Genomic DNA, 17908 nt, shown 5'->3' on the forward strand with positions numbered 1-17908 from the left:
TAGGTCTTAGTAACCCTGTTGTATGAGGTGCTATACAAACAAACACCCTGCCCTAAGAGATTGCAATCTAAATAGGATCTGGCTAAATAAGGCACTGGGCTGGGAATCAGGAGATCTGTTCCTGGTTTTGCCACTGACCTGCTCCATGACTTTGGGCAAGTCACTTCCCTGCTTTGTGCCTCAGTTTCCCCTTCCCCCCTTGGTCTGGGTTGTCTGTTTGAATTACACCTCTACCCCTATATAACGCGACCCGATATAACACGAATTCGGATATAACGCGGTAAAGCAGTGCTCCGGGGGGGGCGGGGCTGCGCACTCCGGCGGATTGAAGGAAGTTCGATATAACGCGGTTTCACCTATAACGCGGTAAGATTTTTTGGCTCCTGAGGACAGCGTTATATCGGGGTAGAGGTGTATACGTTTTTGGGACAGGCACTGTCTCTTGCTATATGTCTGTAGACTGCCTGGCACAATGATGCCCCAATCTACCCTATTAATGATAGTCTGTGCAAGCCTTTTTTGGTTTTGGATTGTAAAATATTCCCCTTTGAAACCTAGACCCTGCAACCGGTTGCTTTGTGGGAGCGGAGAGGCGTCCCAGGGGAGAGGCAAGTGAAACTGACGGGTGTCGTTCACAGTGTCTCGCCTAAGTGAAATGCAGACAGTAAATAGTGAAAAGTCAATTCAGCGGTTTTGAAAATAATCTGCTTTCAGTAATCTGGATGTTTATTAGCCACATGGGAATGGGGAGATGGTTAAAAAAAAATACAGGGCCTGATTTTGCTGTCAGTTGCGCCCAGGTGTAAATCCTGCGTGACTCTTGTTGGCAACCGTAGGGTCAGTGCAGAATCAGGCCCATGATTTTTAGTCTGTCAAGGTTCATGATGACTGATCCCTCTTTCCTTCCTCACTGCTCCCCTCTGGTGGCTTCCTTCGAACCTCCGGCTCACTCGTTTGTTCATCAGGAGCCTCTCCATGATGCACTTCGGTTTCCCTCGCTCCTCAGCCTCCCCTCCTGCCTTTCTCCTCCTTTCCTCACCAGCCTCCAGAAGCGGCGGTGTGTACGTTTTAAATAACGCCATCTGCAACGGGGCCTGCGTCATACCGGGGCCCCACGAGCTGGCAGCTCACGACAGCAGCCCTGTGCTTTGAGGAGCGGTCTGCCGAACCCCAGCCCCCCACTCTGTCTGCAGAACTGCAGGGAGGGAGAACTTGCGGACATTCTTCCTTGCGGGGACAGAAGGGTGGAGCTGGAGAAAGGAGCCACTCATGGCATGAATGTTTTCCCTCGCGTGGTTCCTTCCCATTGGGTGCCTGGCTCGCTAGGGCATCCTAGTGCTTGTCCAGTGCAGCCTGAGCCCGTCTGTTCCGCACTGCTCTGAAGGAATGCCCTGCCCAATCAAGCTATAAGGTCCCTTTTTGGAGGGGACAATTTTATGACCACGGGGAGTAAACCTGAAGCTTTAGTGTAAAGGCGAAGTTAAAATTTGGTAATTTGGTTCTGCAGCCAGGTTTGCTGGCTCAGGACTGCAGGCAAGGATGGAGGGGAGGTCATGGTTTACATAGGAAAGCTCTCCTGCCCTGATGTATGCAAAGTCCTGGGGGTGAGATGCTCCTCTCACTGGAGCTAATTTTACCCATCAGAGCTGATGCAGCTGGTCCATACTGCCTCTGACATCCTCCTTCCTTTCACAGGATGTCCTGAGAGCACAGTGGTGGTGAGTCCCAGCATGTCTGACATGGACACTCCGGTTGTGGTTGATTTAAAAGCCATAGTTATCAGAACAGCGCGGTGCTGGGCAGGATAGATTAAGAGAGTGCGCACTTCATCACGGGTGGAAACCCAGGGCTACCTCCTCCACTGCCGTAAATTGGCATTGACTTCAACGGAACGGTGCTGATTTACTCCAGTGGAGTGTCAGGCCTCCTGGTTTTCTGCAGCAAGCCCCCCTCCGAGAAGGCAGCAAGTGAGTGGTAACTGTCACTCTTTGACTCGATTCACTCCCCAACAAGGGTTGGCCGTTGGCAGGAGAAGAAAATCATCATCATCCAAAAAAAAAAAAAAAATAACCCACTTCCAGGTTATATTTTCTGCATGATCTTTTTTTATTGAATTCTTTTCAGAAAAATTCTTATTGTCAACATGTATAAAATAATAGAACCTAATAAACACAGAAACCAAATAAACTTAATAAGGACCCAATCCTGCAAACAGTTACTTGGTGAATAACTGAGTGGCCCTGTTCACATGAACACATGAAGTTACCCAGATGTGTAACTGTTGGCAAGACTGGGCCCTAATACCAGATAGGCCTAATCATAATGCTCTGAAATATCAAACCAAGATGCTTGATATAGGCTCTGCAATCAATGTTCTGGCACCAAAAGGTAAGCGGCCTGGGTTTTCGGCAGTGCTGAATATCCTGGAATCTCATTCAAGTCCATCACTTCAAAAGTTTTTTTTCTCTTACTTAATTGGCCTCTCAGAGTTGGTAAGACAACTCCCACCTGTTCATGCTCTCTGTATGTATATACATATATCTCCTCAATATATGTTCAATTCTATGCATCCGATGAAGTGGGCTGTAGCCCACGAAAGCTTATGCTCAAATAAATTTGTTAGTCTCTAAGGTGCCACAAGTACTCCTGTTCTTTTTGCGGATACAGACTAACACGGCTGCTACTCTGAAACCCGTCATTCAAGTCCATGGAAGCTAAAGGAACGTAGCAGTTCTGAAAATTAGGCCATTTATATTTAGGAACCTAATCTTGAAGATTTTGGCAATGAATCCCAAGCACTGGACACCACGTGGGTTAAAGTGTAAGATTGTATCGTCCTAAATCCTCCAGATTTTTAAAGCGTTTTTCATTCCAAACAAAAAAGTCAGATTGAGGTGGATTGAAGTCTAGGAACAAAGGGAGGGAAATTAATTTCCCCCCTCCTCTCCAGGCACCTGTCAATCATACACCAACAGACCTTTGTTAATTCACACTGATAACTAACTCGTTGAGAGCTTGTCTACACATCATTTTAACTGTATCGGTGTAGCTAAAGGCGGTACAGTCCCTCTAGCGCAGACGTGGCTACAGCAGTACCGCTATTCTTTACCGGAAGGGGAGTAAGCTACATTGGTATAAGGCATCTTCATACCAGTGTAACTGTGTCTACATCAGGACTTTTACTGGCATCACTATTTCAGTTTAAAAAAATAAATCACACCCCCTAACCAAAATAGTGACCCCAGTAAGGCTTTCAACTGTAGACCAGGCCCTAGAATGGATAAATGTTGTGAATTAGCAGAAGAGTGAATGAGATTTTTTTTTTTTTAAAAGGCTGCTACGTCATAAAATAGTTTTGACAATTGCCACTTTAATGGCCCGAGATTTAGTGATTGTGGGTGCCTCCATTTTTGAGTGTCCAACACACGAGACAAAGGGGTTTTATTTTCAGAAAATCTGGAGCACCAGTCATCAGGTTTGTTATGTTGGGCACCCAAAAAAAAAAAAGGAAGATAGGCTGTGGCAAACAACACCCCAGACAAGAGGTCTGAGCCCAGGAGAATGTCCTGTGGCACAAACCCAGAATGAGTGAATAAACAGCCGACTCCCAGTTGGCTAAAGAGGTGGGACCCAGCAGCAGACTAGTGTCTGTACGCAGTGGTAACATTATACAAATGTTTTAGTTAAACCTGCTGCACGCAAAGTCTGATGGGAACTGTTTTAAAACCAGGTCTGGTCACAGGAGCATTGTCTACGGCTGGGCTCCCGCTGGCATTAATGCTGGCTCAGCTAAACCAATATTAGAACTAGTGGGGAATGTTCTGTAGATTTCCCCGTTGCAGATAAGATCTCAGGGCATCTTGCCAGGAGCCGATGGGCAGCACCTAAATTGCGTATAACTCTACATCAGTTTTACATGAAATGTAAACACACAGAACCCTAATATTTGCTTGTACTTGTCTCCTCTTTGATGGATGGAGAGTATTTGCCCGTTGGCTGAGTTCATCCGCAACAACAGCCTGCAATTTTTCATCTTCGTCTATACCGTGCAATAAGTTGAAGAGGCCAGTAATGGGCTGCATTTTAGTCTGTCTGGCTTGGCCCTGCCTGTTTTAAGTTATAAGTCTGGGGACGCCTGCAGTAAGCAGTAGGAAGGCTGATAACTCTGATGTCTCTTGTTCCTGAACATGAGTCAGATCCTGAGATGCATCAGTGCTGGGCTGAGTCACAGGGAGAGCATACTAGGTTTGACCTTGAAAGGTGCTGAGTGCTTGGACCCAGTGCAGCAAAGCACAAAGAACCGTAGAAACGTAGGGCTGGAAGGGACCTTGATAGGTCATCTAATCCAGTCCCCTGTATTGAGGCAGGACCAAGTATTGTCTAGATCTAGACCATCCCTGGCAGGTGTTCGTCTAACGTGCTCTTAAAAATCTCATACGATGGCGTTCCGCAACCTCCCTGGGTAATTTGTTCCAGGGCTTAACCATCCTGACAGTTAGGAAGTTTTGCCAATGTCCAACCTAAATCTACCTTGCTGCAATTTAAGCCCATTGCTTCTTGTCCTGTTCTCTGTGGTTAAGGAGAACAATTTATCACCCTCCTCTTTGTAACAGCCTTTTACGTACTTGAAGCCTGTTCTCATGTCCCCACTCAGTCTTCTCTTCTCCAGACTAAACAAACCCATTTTTTTTCAATCTCACCTCATAGGTCATGTTTTCTAGACCTTTCCTCATTTTCCTGGCTCTCCTCATGACTTTCTCCCATTTGTCCACATCTTTCCTGGAGCGCGGTGCCCGGAACTGGACACAGCACTCCTGCTGAGGCCTCAACAGTATGTATAGCTTTAAGCCCGTGAATAGTCCCATTGACTTCAGTGGTACTACTCACGGTGCTTAAAGTTGAGCACATGCCTAAGTGCCCTGGGTGGAACAGGGAAGAGTGCTCAGTCCATTGCAGGACTGCGTCCAATGCACATTAACGACTTTTCCACACTAGGGGGTCTGCTCCAATTGAAACCAGTGGCAAAATACACCCCTTGGTGTCAGTCTTGCAGCATCAGGCTATCGGTGCAGAAACAAACTACTTTTAACAAGGATATTTTGCAAATGGGAGGGGAGGGAAATTATCCTCCCTTTGGAATCTGTACCCTTTACAGTCCTGCTGTGGAAGCAATGGAAGAGGTGTCCTGTTTGTGGGAAAACGAGGTGCCTTCCTCTTGCATTACTGTAAACGGTCTAGATGTAACCACTGGGGTTTTACTACTTGTGATAGAAAAAGGTTTCCTCGTACGTAGCACAGGTGAGAGAATTGCAAGCCTCAGCTGAGTGGTTCTAGCATCACAGCCACAAATGGAAACTATGCAGCCTGAGGAACGCTAGTGGTGTGTCTCAGCGTACCACACGCCAACACATCGGTCATGGGGGTTGGCCACACTTGGAGTGGCAAAGCCAAGATTAGAAAAAGGACGCCTGACTCCCAGAGCCCTGCTCTGACTGCCAAAGAATAACTCAGCTTACATTTTATGCGAGGGTGAAACTGACACCATCATGAGTTTTCAGGGCTTCTACTAGAAGGGCAGCAAAGTGAAAATGTACAGGAATTGAGTCAGGTTCACTTTGGAGCTGCGGTCCCGTAGCAAGAGGACCCGGGATGTGGATCCAGCCGAGGAGGAAAGGGAAAGGCTGATAAAAGCTTCTCCGCTGGTGTCCTTGCTTTACTCCTGTGGATGATCAACCGTATCGGTCCCCAAAATGCACTAAAAGTAATTCCGTGTGTGTATTACTCTGACTGTGGAAAATGTTGGGGTTGAGGATCACATCTGGCCCCCTAAATGGATAAGGTGGGGTTTAACAGCAACAGAGCAGCCCAGATACGCTTGCCAGCTGATCATATTCACCCCCCCCGACATCATTTTTGTCTCCTTTTCCCTCCCCCTCTTCTCAGAAGTTAGCATGCTTTGTTAGCATGGTGCCTCGAAAGTCTGCTTCACTCACTGTCCTGGCTGGCACTAGCTGTAATCCCGTTCACGATGTACAGACGGTGGAATCCACATACTAAACCTCCATCTGATTTTGCAGTACAAGGGAAATGTGTGAAACATCCCAGAAGTAGTGTGGTTTACACTGCAAGCTTTGGAAAATAATTGTAGAGAGGCCTGTTCATCACGGGAATTAATTGTGTCTCTTTCCAGGGCTGGGAAAGAAATCCAGAGTTGTGACTCAGGAAGAGACTTCGGAAGGAAGAAACCCTGAATATCTTTAAAGTGCCTTTCTGCAGTCATCCAGGAGTGTTCAGCGCCAGAACTGGTACGTAGACCAATTTCTTGTGCAACCCGGGCAATTCTGTGCTGGTTTCTCCCCAAGAATTCCAACTCTAGTCCCTCGTTTGTGATTTTTCATAAGGAATCACAGTCACTTAATGGAGAGAGGAGGCTCATTGAAGTTTTGAGACACAGGCACTAACTTTCTGCAATGCTGAATGCCCTGGCACTCGGTGCCTTCTGTGGTGGGGGAGCAGATGCTCAGAACCTCTGAAAAGTTATTCATGTTCAGAACCCTGGGCTGAGTAGAATTGTAGAGCTTCTATTGTGCTCGCTGAAGTGGGTGTGCTGAGGTCTGATACCAGATGTGTCCATGATATGTGTGTGTGTGTGGGGTGTATATGTAAATACATAAAATGTAGCAGTGTGGATATAGATGAAACATGTATGTGCAGTACACAGTGATGCGTGTGATATATAAAGTTTATCCATGCGTGCGCACATATGCATAATATATCATCTGTGTTTGCGTGTGTGTAAAGTATTTGTATGCATGCACACATGTACTCTCTGAATATGGAGCCATTCAGAGCTACAATGCAGCCTGCTAGGGAAATGCTTCTGGCCAAGATGATCAAAGCCAGCTCCTGCTTTTCTGTGACTTCTGTCTTTATTAATTCTTTGTGACCCAGTATTTGCCTTTGACTGCAAATGGGAGCAGTCGCACACCTTTGCGTTAGCACATTTGACAGCGCATCGTTTCAGTCTGCAAATCTGACAGCTGCTTTTGAAATGCACCAGATCCTCGCCTTCTGCATGAGGGCCTGGCGTTCGCCCTGCATCTCCCTGTGACACTGCCGAAGCCCCCAGTGTTGCCACTGGTGCGCTCTGTCTGTGGAGACGGTTATGAATCAAATGTACTGAGGGATCCTGGTTACGTAATGTCATTTAGGTGAAATTGGTCGTGGCCTGACCCAGTGGCCTACTGTTAGTGATCTGTACTGCCGTGCAGGGGGCTGGGGGTGGATTTTTTTTCTTTTCAGTCCCCGGGCTTTTGCTTCCCAGGCCAGCACAGACTGGGCGTGTGCAGGGAAGGAGCAGTTTGTGTTGTACATCAGTGATCTCTGTCTGGGCAGAATTTCTCCCCGGTGTGCTTAGATGCCTTGCAGTCTTCCTTGAAGACAGAAGAGCTGTCAGGCTAAATAGGCAACGTAGTAACGAAAAGAGTAAGGTAAAATTGGAGCAAGGAAAATAGGGGGAGCTCCTCAGAGCTGCCCAGGAAAGTGTGGATGGTGAATAGGCCCTGGGGGCATTTTGGTGTCTAATATGCTCATGTCGTAAAAGGACGATGCACTTATTTGCATGTAATGCGATGCTTTGCAAGCGCTCTCAAGGTGCCATACTGGCTGTTTATGTGGTTCACTCTGCGTACCAGTGGTACACAGCCATCTTTCAGGGGAGATGAGCACTTTATTCCAATCGAATTGGCATCGTTTAATCTTGCCTGCCAGCCCGGATCATTAACTTGACCAGGATGGGTTCGGTCCCCGGCTCTCAGCCCGTTTTTCTCTTGATACATTATCTCTGGTTGAGAGTCCAACCCTTCCCTGTAAGGTCACGGACCCATTGATCCCAGGCTGCGGGCCAAGTGGCTGTAAATCATGTCCTGCCATCCCCTGTGTAAATCAGACGGGCGCGTTAACAGCCCGCGTGCCTCCGGGGTTCCTTCCCTTAGCCCCCCACTCGCTGCAGCCTGCGTTCCTCTCATCTTTGGTAGGGCAGGTGGGAGATTTCTCTCTCAAGCCGACACAGCTGATGTTTCTCCTCTCGGCAGACGCAGGCAGAGCGATGGCACGTGGTGCTCGTTAAATGTTGCCGGCCCTTTTCCTGGGGACCTCAGCCTATTTGTGCTCTGAGTCCTGATCCACAGAGGGTCCATGTGCTTCTGTGACAGCTTTTCTAACACCCTCCTCGCTGCTCTCTGTGCTTGGCGCGCCGAGGCTTCTGCTGCCCATTTCTTGTGCTTCCTGGTGTCTTGCTCTGCATTCCTTGGGCGGGCGGTTTTACAAAATCTATCCAGGCGCTGATGTGGCCTTCATCACCACAAGGGCAGAGAGCCTGCTCCCCCTGATACCAGGGGGTTAGCCCTTGAATGGGATGGAATAGACTACCCCATACGGCACTGGTGCATTAGGAATGCGCCCGGCTCCCATGTCAAAGACAAGTGAAGCTGGCACCTCTGAGTGTCGTCATTGGGTTTTAAAAAAGTAATTCAACAGCCACCTCCCAGGAAAGACCTAAACCAGCAACCTGTCCCAGCTTCCGGCTGACCGATGAAAACAAAGTGCTGTCGTGCGTTCCGTTCATTGCCCTTTGAATTAATGGTTGCTCATGTTAAGTCTCCTTACATTTAAAGAGGGGTGTGTGCTTGTGTGCATCTCTGTTTTGTGCGTGCATTCTGCCTCGTCAAGCTTTTTGTGCAGTGGGAATGGCATTAAGCTGTATTAGGAAGAGAATCAAACAGGGAAGAGAACTCTGGTTTCTCCCGAGCAAAGGAGCTCATGTTCTCCATCTCCCATGACATCGGAACGATCATAACCTTGATCCCTGGAGGCCTTGGTGCCCTTCACTGCCTATCTTAGGTATTTATTTGGCCCCCATCACTGCAGTATCTTAGCAGTTCAGATGTATATCCTCACGACGCCCTGTGTGATAGGGTATTGCTATTATCTCCATTGTACAGATGGGGAACTGAGGCACAGAGAGGCTAAGTGACTTGCCCAAGACCATACCGGAAATCTGTGGCAGAGCAAGGAATTGCACCTGGGTTTCTCAGGTCCCAGTCTAGCTCTGTAACCACTGGACCAGCCTTCCACTCTGTCTTGGCCCCTGGATCCCTTGATGCCCCTCCAGAACCCTTGGTGCTGTTTTGGTTAAAACCAAATGCTGTATTAAAAAATTGAAGTTGATTGGCCATACATGGGCAAAGCCAGCTTTGGAGTTCAGTGCCTAGAAATCTGACAGCATCTTGTTTTAAAACAAACAAACAAACAAACGATGGTAACATCAGCTTTACAGCCTGTTCCTGTTGGAAATGGTCTGAACTGCACATTCCTCAAATTCTATATGTTCAGTCAAGCTGCTGACTGCAGCCCTTAGCTCCGGGTGGGAGGATCTCTCTCTCCCCAGACAGAAGGGTTATAGACGTTTTCAGTCTGGGTTTCCCCCTTGGGCACAGGTGTTGGGATCCGCTTCCCTTTCAGCCACGGAGCAGCTGCACCCGAAGGGAGATTCGTGCTGGTGGGCCCGCAGCATTCATACCCACCGGCCACTTACTGTCGGAGCGGTTCTGCCAGGGATGGACAGCTTTAAAATCCAGGCAGGCTCCGTAGGATTGCCGCAAGGAGGCCACGTGGGAGGAGCACTGCACCAGCCCAGGTCCTCGTTGGCCTAGCCATGCTCCCTCTTGTTGGCTGATCCAGACAGCTCTAACCCTCCCTCGTAGTGCATTGGCACTATACACCCCGCTACATGGGATTCCCGCAGCTTCGGTTCCATTGGCAGAGCCTGTTGAGAGGGTGTATCCGACCTCTGTGTTTTTTTTCAAATGTAATAAAACCTTGGTCACGTTTCCCCTGGAGACACCTCGGGGACCCGCCACGGGTCTGAGATCTAAAACAAATGCTTTGGCCTGAGATGTGTGCGTCTGGGGATGCTCCCCTGAGGGTTTGCTATGCTGGGGAGTCTGTTGCTGTGACCAGGCCATGATCTCTCTTCTGCTGGCACCGCCCATGGTTTGGATCATGCTCATCTCTTCCCTGGTGAGCTTTTCGGCTGTGTCCTGCTCTGGCTGCTGCTAAAGACCTGCCTGTGCGTTGATGTCTTGGCACGGAGGCCGAATCTACCCAGTCCCCTCTAAGTGATGTTGGTTTTTTTTTAAACCTACAAAAGATCTGCTTGACCTCCTGCAAATTGTGGGAACTTGACCCCAAGCTCCCACAATTCCCCAAGAGGAGTGTTGATATCCCACAGTACCCTGCAGTGAAGTCCCTCAAGGCACTGCATCCATTGGTGATGTAGGGGACGCTGGGCTGCCTACCCACGGTGTGGTGCATCTTTTGCTGATACAGTCTCTTCCAGGGAGGAGGTGTGGCACCAGCAAAGGCCGATAATGTTCGTAGCAATATGCCAGCGAAAATGCTGCTGGCCTGTCCCTCGTCGATTGGTTGCTTTCTCCCCAGTACACCGTTGCAAAGGGAATTAAATCCACTCAGCATGTTGCACTTCGAGCCGGGAGCTTCCCAAGTGCATACCCAAGAACTGCAATGCTAGTGGGGCATGCAGCGTGGTGTGCATCCCGTGGAGTTAATAATTCACATACCGCGTAGAATTCTGTCTCAAGATGGGCAAGTCGTCCAAGTGGCAAAGCTAGGGAGAGAAGGGTGATTTTTTTGACATCCTTTGGAGTCTTGATCTCCATATTTGGAAATGTTTACCCATCGCACTGGTCTATTGGAAGGGGAGGGGAGGTGACTCAGGGTTTGGTGGAAGCAGGGTTTGAATTCCTGTAGTAAGGTTTTTTTTAACTCTCTTTTCCCCTTGTTTTGGAAGCCAGTTGTTGTCAGTTTTCAGCTCTCTTGCTCCTGGATCGCGTTCCTAATGCCATCCGCGTTAGGGGGGAGCATCTGGACGCCAGTAAGTACGTGGTTATTGCAGAAGCAGGGGACTTGGTTTTTTGTTTAGTCAGATGGGTTGGTTGGGGGAGGAGGTGAAGCGTGTTATGTCCTGTAGCCTGGTCTGTTGAGCAGGAGTCAGAGAGAAAGAGACCTCCAGCAGCAATGAGCATTACCTAGTGGATCCATCTCAAAATCAACCCCCAGGCTCTGTCATTACCTGAGGGCCTAATGGTTGGCTGTAGATGAAAAGATCCTTTAAGCAGGCTCCACCTCAGTCCTTTGGTTCGGCAGGTTGATGCAGCAGGACAGTAGAGTACTGTAGGGTGAAATACGTATATGCCTAGAGTAGCGTTCAGCAGGTAAAACACAGCTTATGTGCAATTTCGGTCTCATAAGCAACTGCGTGTATTAATGGGGCGATATAACCTGCAGGTATATTTGCTGTGAAAGTTAATATTTAACTACATTTATTGTGCAGCAGGAAGAAGTTTAAGTGTTTCAACAGGCTGAGGTTTTTTTTCCTCCCAAGTTTTTAGTGTATAGCTTTTCCTGTTCATTTAGGTTTTCCTCTTTAGTGGGAGTTTATAATCTGTCCGATATTACAGCTGTCTGATTTTCCCCCAGCCCTCCCTTTCCTGAAGGGAAGCTACAGTTCATCAAGAAAGTCAGCGCTAAAAAGACCTGGAGCATTTTGTTCCCTGTTTTATTTGTGGCAACTAAAGCCGTGCCCAGGAGTTTGGAATTTGCCCCTCTATTCTTATTGTCTTTTGGATTCATTATTCGGCAGCGTGTGCGGTGTAAATTCTTTCTGCCCAGAGACGAGGGGGAGAGCTTTCAACGTTGATTCTGAATGGGTTGAACGCCAGTGAGTCCTGCGCTTCTAATGGAGAGAAGTGTCCTAAATCTTTGAGTTTGGGAGGGGCATGAATGGGGAGGGGTTTAAATCACTGGTCGTGATCACGGATATCTGTATCTTTTGTCCAGCTAGTAAATTTATAGACGGATTGAGTCTGTTTTCATCATACTTCCCCCATTTTAAAGTGTAGAGCTAGAATGAAGGTTTTAAAAAAAATTATCCTCTTTTTTTTTTTTTAATTAAGGGAAGATTTGCATTGGTGCTAACTCAGCTGCACAACTGACTTGATCATTCTTGGCATCAAATGGGCATCTACTTTAGTTTGTGTCGAGAGTAGGGTATGACTCAAAGGATGGTCAGCCGCTGAATGATCAGGGTAAAGAGGCCAAAGGACTTGCTGGGCACAGTCTTGCAGACACTGACTGTGTTTGGAGTTGGCAGATCTCAGTTGCATTTAAACCTTTGTTGATTTTCAATGTATCATTGATATTACTGCAGCTCTTAAAGGCCGTAACTGAAATGAGTGCCCCCTTGTGCTGTGCACTATAACAGTGGCTTTCAACCTGCGGTCTGCGGACCCTGGGAGTCCACAGACTGTCTAAGATTTCCAAAGGGGTCCGCACCTCCATTTGAAATGTTGTAGGGGTCCACAAATGAAAAAAGGTTGAAAACCACTGCACTATAGCAATATAGTAAGAGCTAGTTATAGTCAATACCTTAACCAAAAGACCATCCTGCCTTCTCTGTATGTGTTTATAGAAACCTGCTTTCCACCAGTGGGACTGAATGCTTTCAATGTCACTGGTGTGTTGTGCTTTGTGTGTTTCACTCCTGAGCCTTGTAGGTTTCTGCAAAGTATGATGTCATTTCACTGCCAAACACGTCTGTCATTCAGTCATTCTTCTGGGTGGAAGAGGAAAGATCCCTCCAGCCAAGCGCGCATGGGCCTGCATCACTCCTCAGGAAAGCCAAGCTCACGTCCCCACTTTGGGTCGCACTTGGAAATCTGTTGTGACCTCATGCAAGAGTGGGCCCAAAATTCTCCAACCATGGATGCTGAGGCTGGGGCTTTGGGCTGGGGGGGGGGGCAATCAGATTTGTGCCAGGGCAAGAATTGTGACACATTGTTCATCTGATTCTCCCCTGCCCCCCTCACTGCTTGTCGGAAGAGAAAATGAGCAAGGCAGTGAGGCCTCGCTAGGCCATTGAATTAGACCTGGGTCCCAAGACAATACCAGAGAGAGAAGAAAAAGGCATTTCATCAGGAGAGCCACGTTTTTAGGTTCTTTTGCCAGCTGTACGAGCACAAGGATGGTGTGACGTTTTTATACGCTGCTCCATCTCGCGGTGGATGACTTGCTGCATCTCAACACCATGAGGGGGGACGGGGGGGGGGGGGGGGCATGAGGGTTAACTGGTCCATGGAGGCTGATCTCCCCTCTCACTTCGCAGTTGACCTTTTCCCATGTCTGGGCTGAGACCTGTTGAGCAAGGCAGCACCTGGGAGCAGCTGATACTGCCACTGTCCATGCTCTCCCAGGTGGGTGGATAACCAGAGGACTGCAGCCTCCCAGAGCAGTCAGTTCAGCCCACCTTTCAAGACACCAGGAGAACCCTGTCATCACTGATGGTAATCAGGCTCTATGATGGATGCCTCGTCAAGGGTTTGCATGAGCTCCGTGAATGGAGCCATTAAGGAAAGCCTAGTGAGTTAGGACAACTGTCCCAGGATATTCCTCTTGGGGCCCAGCAGTCCAGAGAGTGTGCCTGATTAACGACTCCGCACTCTGGGCTTGCACGTCAGCGTGCTTACAGAGCTCCTTGTAGAGCTTTACATGTGTTTCTGAAGCGTTTCTGGGCGGGCTCAGCAGGTTTAAATGATGTATTGAGTGCTGAGGTCTTGCTTTGTCTTCCGTGGTGTGTGGGGGGGAATTGGCTTGTACGCTGTGCTTCATCTCCGTGCTGCAGCCTGGTGGAGTGATAATAGAACAGTCCCGGGCTCGCCGGGCACAGGACGATGCTGCATTCATAGACTATCAGGGTTGGAAGGAACCTCAGAAGGTCATCTGGTCCAACCCCCTGCTCAAAGCAGGACCAATCCCCAGACAGATTTTTGCCCCAGATCCCTAAATGGCCCCCTCAAGGATTGAACTCTCAACCCTGGGTTTAGCAGGCCAATGCTCAAACCACTGAAAAGCGTTCTGTTGTTATCGCTGCACAGTAATAACTCAGGTGCTACAGGAAGAATAAAAATGCACTGAGCTATGCTAGCTTGGGAACCTTTAAAACTTTCCTGGTGGAGGTAAGGGGACAACACCCAGGTACCAAGGTGATGGGCGCATTACGATATGAAAGGGGTGGAGAATCTATCAACTTGCATAGGCTGGATGGCAGAGTTATGGTCCCGGATTGTGTCTTTGTAATGGTACTTTGCACCTCTGTAAATGAAGATTTCAGAATCCTTAACAAATATTGAGTCAAGCCGGTGAGCCAGGAGAGGTATTGTTATCCTCGATGTAGAGACTCAGGCACATGGCGTCTGTGACATAGCCAAGGCAGCATGGGAAATTTGGAAATAAACCACAGATGTCCTGATTCCCACCAGCCAATCCTCTCCCGTATGTTAAGCTCCTTCTGATCCAGGTAGCTGGAGTTTTGCAACCTTAGGCTGAAAAGTGCTATTACTTATAAAGTATTATTTTTTTACTAGTAAAATTACATTCCCACTGAAAATTAATGCAGCGATTCCTCAGAGGCAAACTGAAATCTGCGAGTATTTAATACCACTGACGCCTGTTGTCAGTATATGATGATGTGATCCCAGCAACATATCGTTATGGCAGGAATTACCAGGTAGTGATGTTACTTAAGCTTAAAAGTTTTTTTTTTCCTTAGGCTGTGAGCAGTGTACAGGCTTTGAAGAAAAGCTATATTGTTGTTAGCTTTGTGATCTGGTTCTTTTGTGGGAGATGTTGCAAGCAGCTGGAGAGTTCACTGTCTGCCTTAATCTGTCTAATAGAATCAATTCTTGGGGCAGGATTGCTTTCCTGGGAACCAGGTATTGGTGTTTGGGATGAGAGTTCTGAAACAGCTTGTGTGCTGTTTTTGACCACCTCTGTTCAAGGACTGGTGTAAATAAAGAAGTTGCACTAAGAACATACCCAGACTGTGCATCACCAATTCCTCCTCCAATAGGAACCTGACCTGCAAAGTCCCCAAATCTGCTACTGCTTGGTAGAGGGGGCACAATATTGAAACTCATCAGTCTTTAAAGACTTTTCTAACGTCCAGCTGGCTCCCTGTGCTAGGAAGGAAGCTGGTTCTTGCTCTGGGCTGGTTGTGCATTGTCAGGCTCCTACTCTGCAGATATCGCAAAGACCAGTTCCAGCAGAGCTGTCCATTGTGGCAGCTGCTTCCCTTCCGTATAGTTTTTGTTCTTCAGATAAATCACTCGTCATCAGTGTAGGCAATTTTTTTTCTAAAAAAAGAATTATCTGTTGAAATTAAAACCAAAAAGATGTGTGTGTGTGTGGGGGGGGGGCGGCAAATGGATGTTAAGAAATAGAAAACAATCAATTAAATAGTGCATTGTGTGTGTAATTTTTCCTTGGCAAATTGCCATGAAATTGAAGAGCATTTTAACAACTAGTCATTTCACTTGCATTTGAACTTTGCCAATGGATTGTTTGCATGGGAACTTCAGTCATTTCACAATGGGTCCTCGTCTTTGGTACCACTCCATGTGCCTTTTTTAAAAAAAAAAAACAAAAAAACAAAACCCCAAACTCTTACTACCAGCAAGAGCTTGTAGTCAATTGGCTCATCTTTAGTAAAAGGTGATTTCATGGGAAATGTGAGGGTGCTCCAGCTACAATGGAAGGAATCATCTGTTGTTCTGGGGGTGAAGCTTTCCATCATCAGTCATGAAATATGTACAATTGTAACACTTTCTGTCTGAGAGGGATTTACAAATAACACAGGCTTGCCACACCCCTAAAAGACAGGAAAGTATTTATCAGCCCAATGTACCAATACGCATTGCAGATAGTGGTTAAGTGACATGTCTGAGGTCACACAGTGGGTCTGTGTCAGAGCCAGGAATAGACTTTAAATATCTTGACTCCTGATGCTGAAGTTGAGCCACAAGACAACTGTGTATCTCTGTAGAACTTCTTAAGGAGGTATTTTTACCAGGAAAGCGACTGTTGCTAAAAACAAAAGACCAATATTTTCAAAAGAACCAGTGATTTAAGGGGGCCTCAGGTTTTACTACAGTGCTACATTAATGTGCACTAGGGCACTTTTAGTTTGGGCCAGTTAGTGTGCAGCCAGCACGTTGGTGCACTTAAGAAGTCACACCGCTCTGGGGCGCATTGCTGCTCCGTGTCGACAAGTCCTGGGACCTCTTAAAGGTTGCTGATTTTCAGAAAATGCCGAGGCCACCTTCAGGTGTCTCAAGCTGGACACCGCAAAAATGAATCATCCAGAATCACTAGTCACTTTTGAAAACCGTAGCCCCAAAGCTCAGCTGCTTGGAAAAGCCACGTTGTAGTGGGTCATGGAATTTTTTTCTCATCTCTTCAGCTGTGTAACCTTGCCCAGTACTCAATTACTCATATGATAATGTTGCAGAATAACACACACAGTCACAGAACTGTATATACTACACTAGGAGTTGGTCACCGGCCAGCTAGAACATTCAGCACAGGGCAAGCAAGCAGGTTGCCTTTAAAAGCAGTCGATGTTGTATACTAATGCAGCGTATAATGAAGCCTGCAGGTTTACAGCATGTACCGTGATATGTAGTGTGTTAATCAGGATAGTGGACGGATAAGTGCTATTAAAAAGTATCGTAACATTCTAGAATCATCTAACTCCTGAAACATGAAACTTTGTCTCGTGGTTTCTGTTCTGTGTTTGTACAGCGCCTAGCACGGTGGGGTCCTGGTCTGTGGCTGAGGTCCCTAGATGCTACCACAATCCAAATAGTTCATAGTTGTAATAATAACAATGGATGTTTTGATCCTGGTGTTGATCCTGACTAGCTGTGTGACTTTGGGCAAGTCCCTAATGGCTGGAGCACCTACAGCTCCCACATACACCTCTACCTCGATATAACGCTGTCCTCGGGAGCCAAACATTTTTTACCGCGTTATAGGTGAAACCGCGTTATATCGAACTTGCTTTGATCCACCGGAGTGCGCAGCCCTGCCCCCCCGGAGTGCTGCTTTACCGCGTTATATCCGAATTCGTGTTATATCGGGTCGCGTTATATTGAGGTAGCGTGTACTTTGGTAGCTTTCTGGGGGCTCGGTGCTTCAGATGGCTTAAACTCTGTGCCTTATTTCCCTGTCTTTAAAATGGGGCTAATAACTTCCCTCATAATGCACTTCGAGCTCTTCAACCCAGGGCACTATCAGCCTGACCCTCTACTACTAGGGTACGTCCACTGACTTGAGCTTGTGGGGTTAAAAACAGCCGTGGAGATGTTTGAGTTCGGGCTGGAGCTCAGCTCTCAAACCTGGTGAGAGGCTGAGAGCCCACATGTCTAGATGGCTATTTTTAGCCCTGCATGGAGAGGCTGGGTCAGTTGACCCAGGCTCTAAGACTTGCTGCTGCAGGGTTTTTTGTTTTGTTTTCTTTTTGCCTGTGTCGAGGCACCCTTGGAGTCTGCAAATATGTTGCCATTGGGAGCAGGTTCTACAGAAGGGCAATGTGTGACTACTTGTCTCCTATTGTTGTTGAATCAAGGTAATGTTTTCAGAGCAGTGTGTTTCAAATCCATGAGCATGTTCAACATGTGTTGTGGTATGGAAGCTCCTTTGATATCTAGCCCCTCTACTTTCGTGTGTGTGTAAGTTGCTTTCTTGGAGGAAGACGCTTACAGACTTGTCCTTGCCATTGGGCGTTCGGATCTTTAGAGAACAGGGAGATATCGCCTTGCAGTTCAAACAGCAGTGCGAAGGGGACATTTTTCAAAAGTGTCCGTTATAACTGCACATGACCAGTCCAACTGCCTCTGCCTCTTTTTGCCTGTGGACATTGTGATGTGGAAATGTATGGGCTAGCCTTGCTACCTTTCTAATGGCTGGTAACTGGACCCCCAAGGCCCTGCCC

At 47.5% G+C, this 17908-nt stretch overlaps 1 protein-coding gene across 1 annotated transcript in view; it reads left to right on the forward strand.

Moving 5' to 3' along the window:
- Positions 1-5969: 5969 nt before the first annotated feature.
- Positions 5970-17908, forward strand: part of LPP (LIM domain containing preferred translocation partner in lipoma) — a 389426-nt gene continuing 377487 nt past the window's right edge. Inside the window, exon 1 of the mRNA XM_024202387.1 lies at positions 5970-6305. The gene's annotated coding sequence lies outside the window, so the exon portion shown is untranslated. The remainder of the gene's footprint in view (positions 6306-17908) is intronic.

Source organism: Terrapene carolina, unplaced genomic scaffold (genome assembly GCF_002925995.2).
Source record: "Terrapene carolina triunguis isolate 2854851 unplaced genomic scaffold, T_m_triunguis-2.0 Scaffold88, whole genome shotgun sequence".
Classification (NCBI taxonomy): domain Eukaryota; kingdom Metazoa; phylum Chordata; order Testudines; family Emydidae; genus Terrapene; species Terrapene triunguis.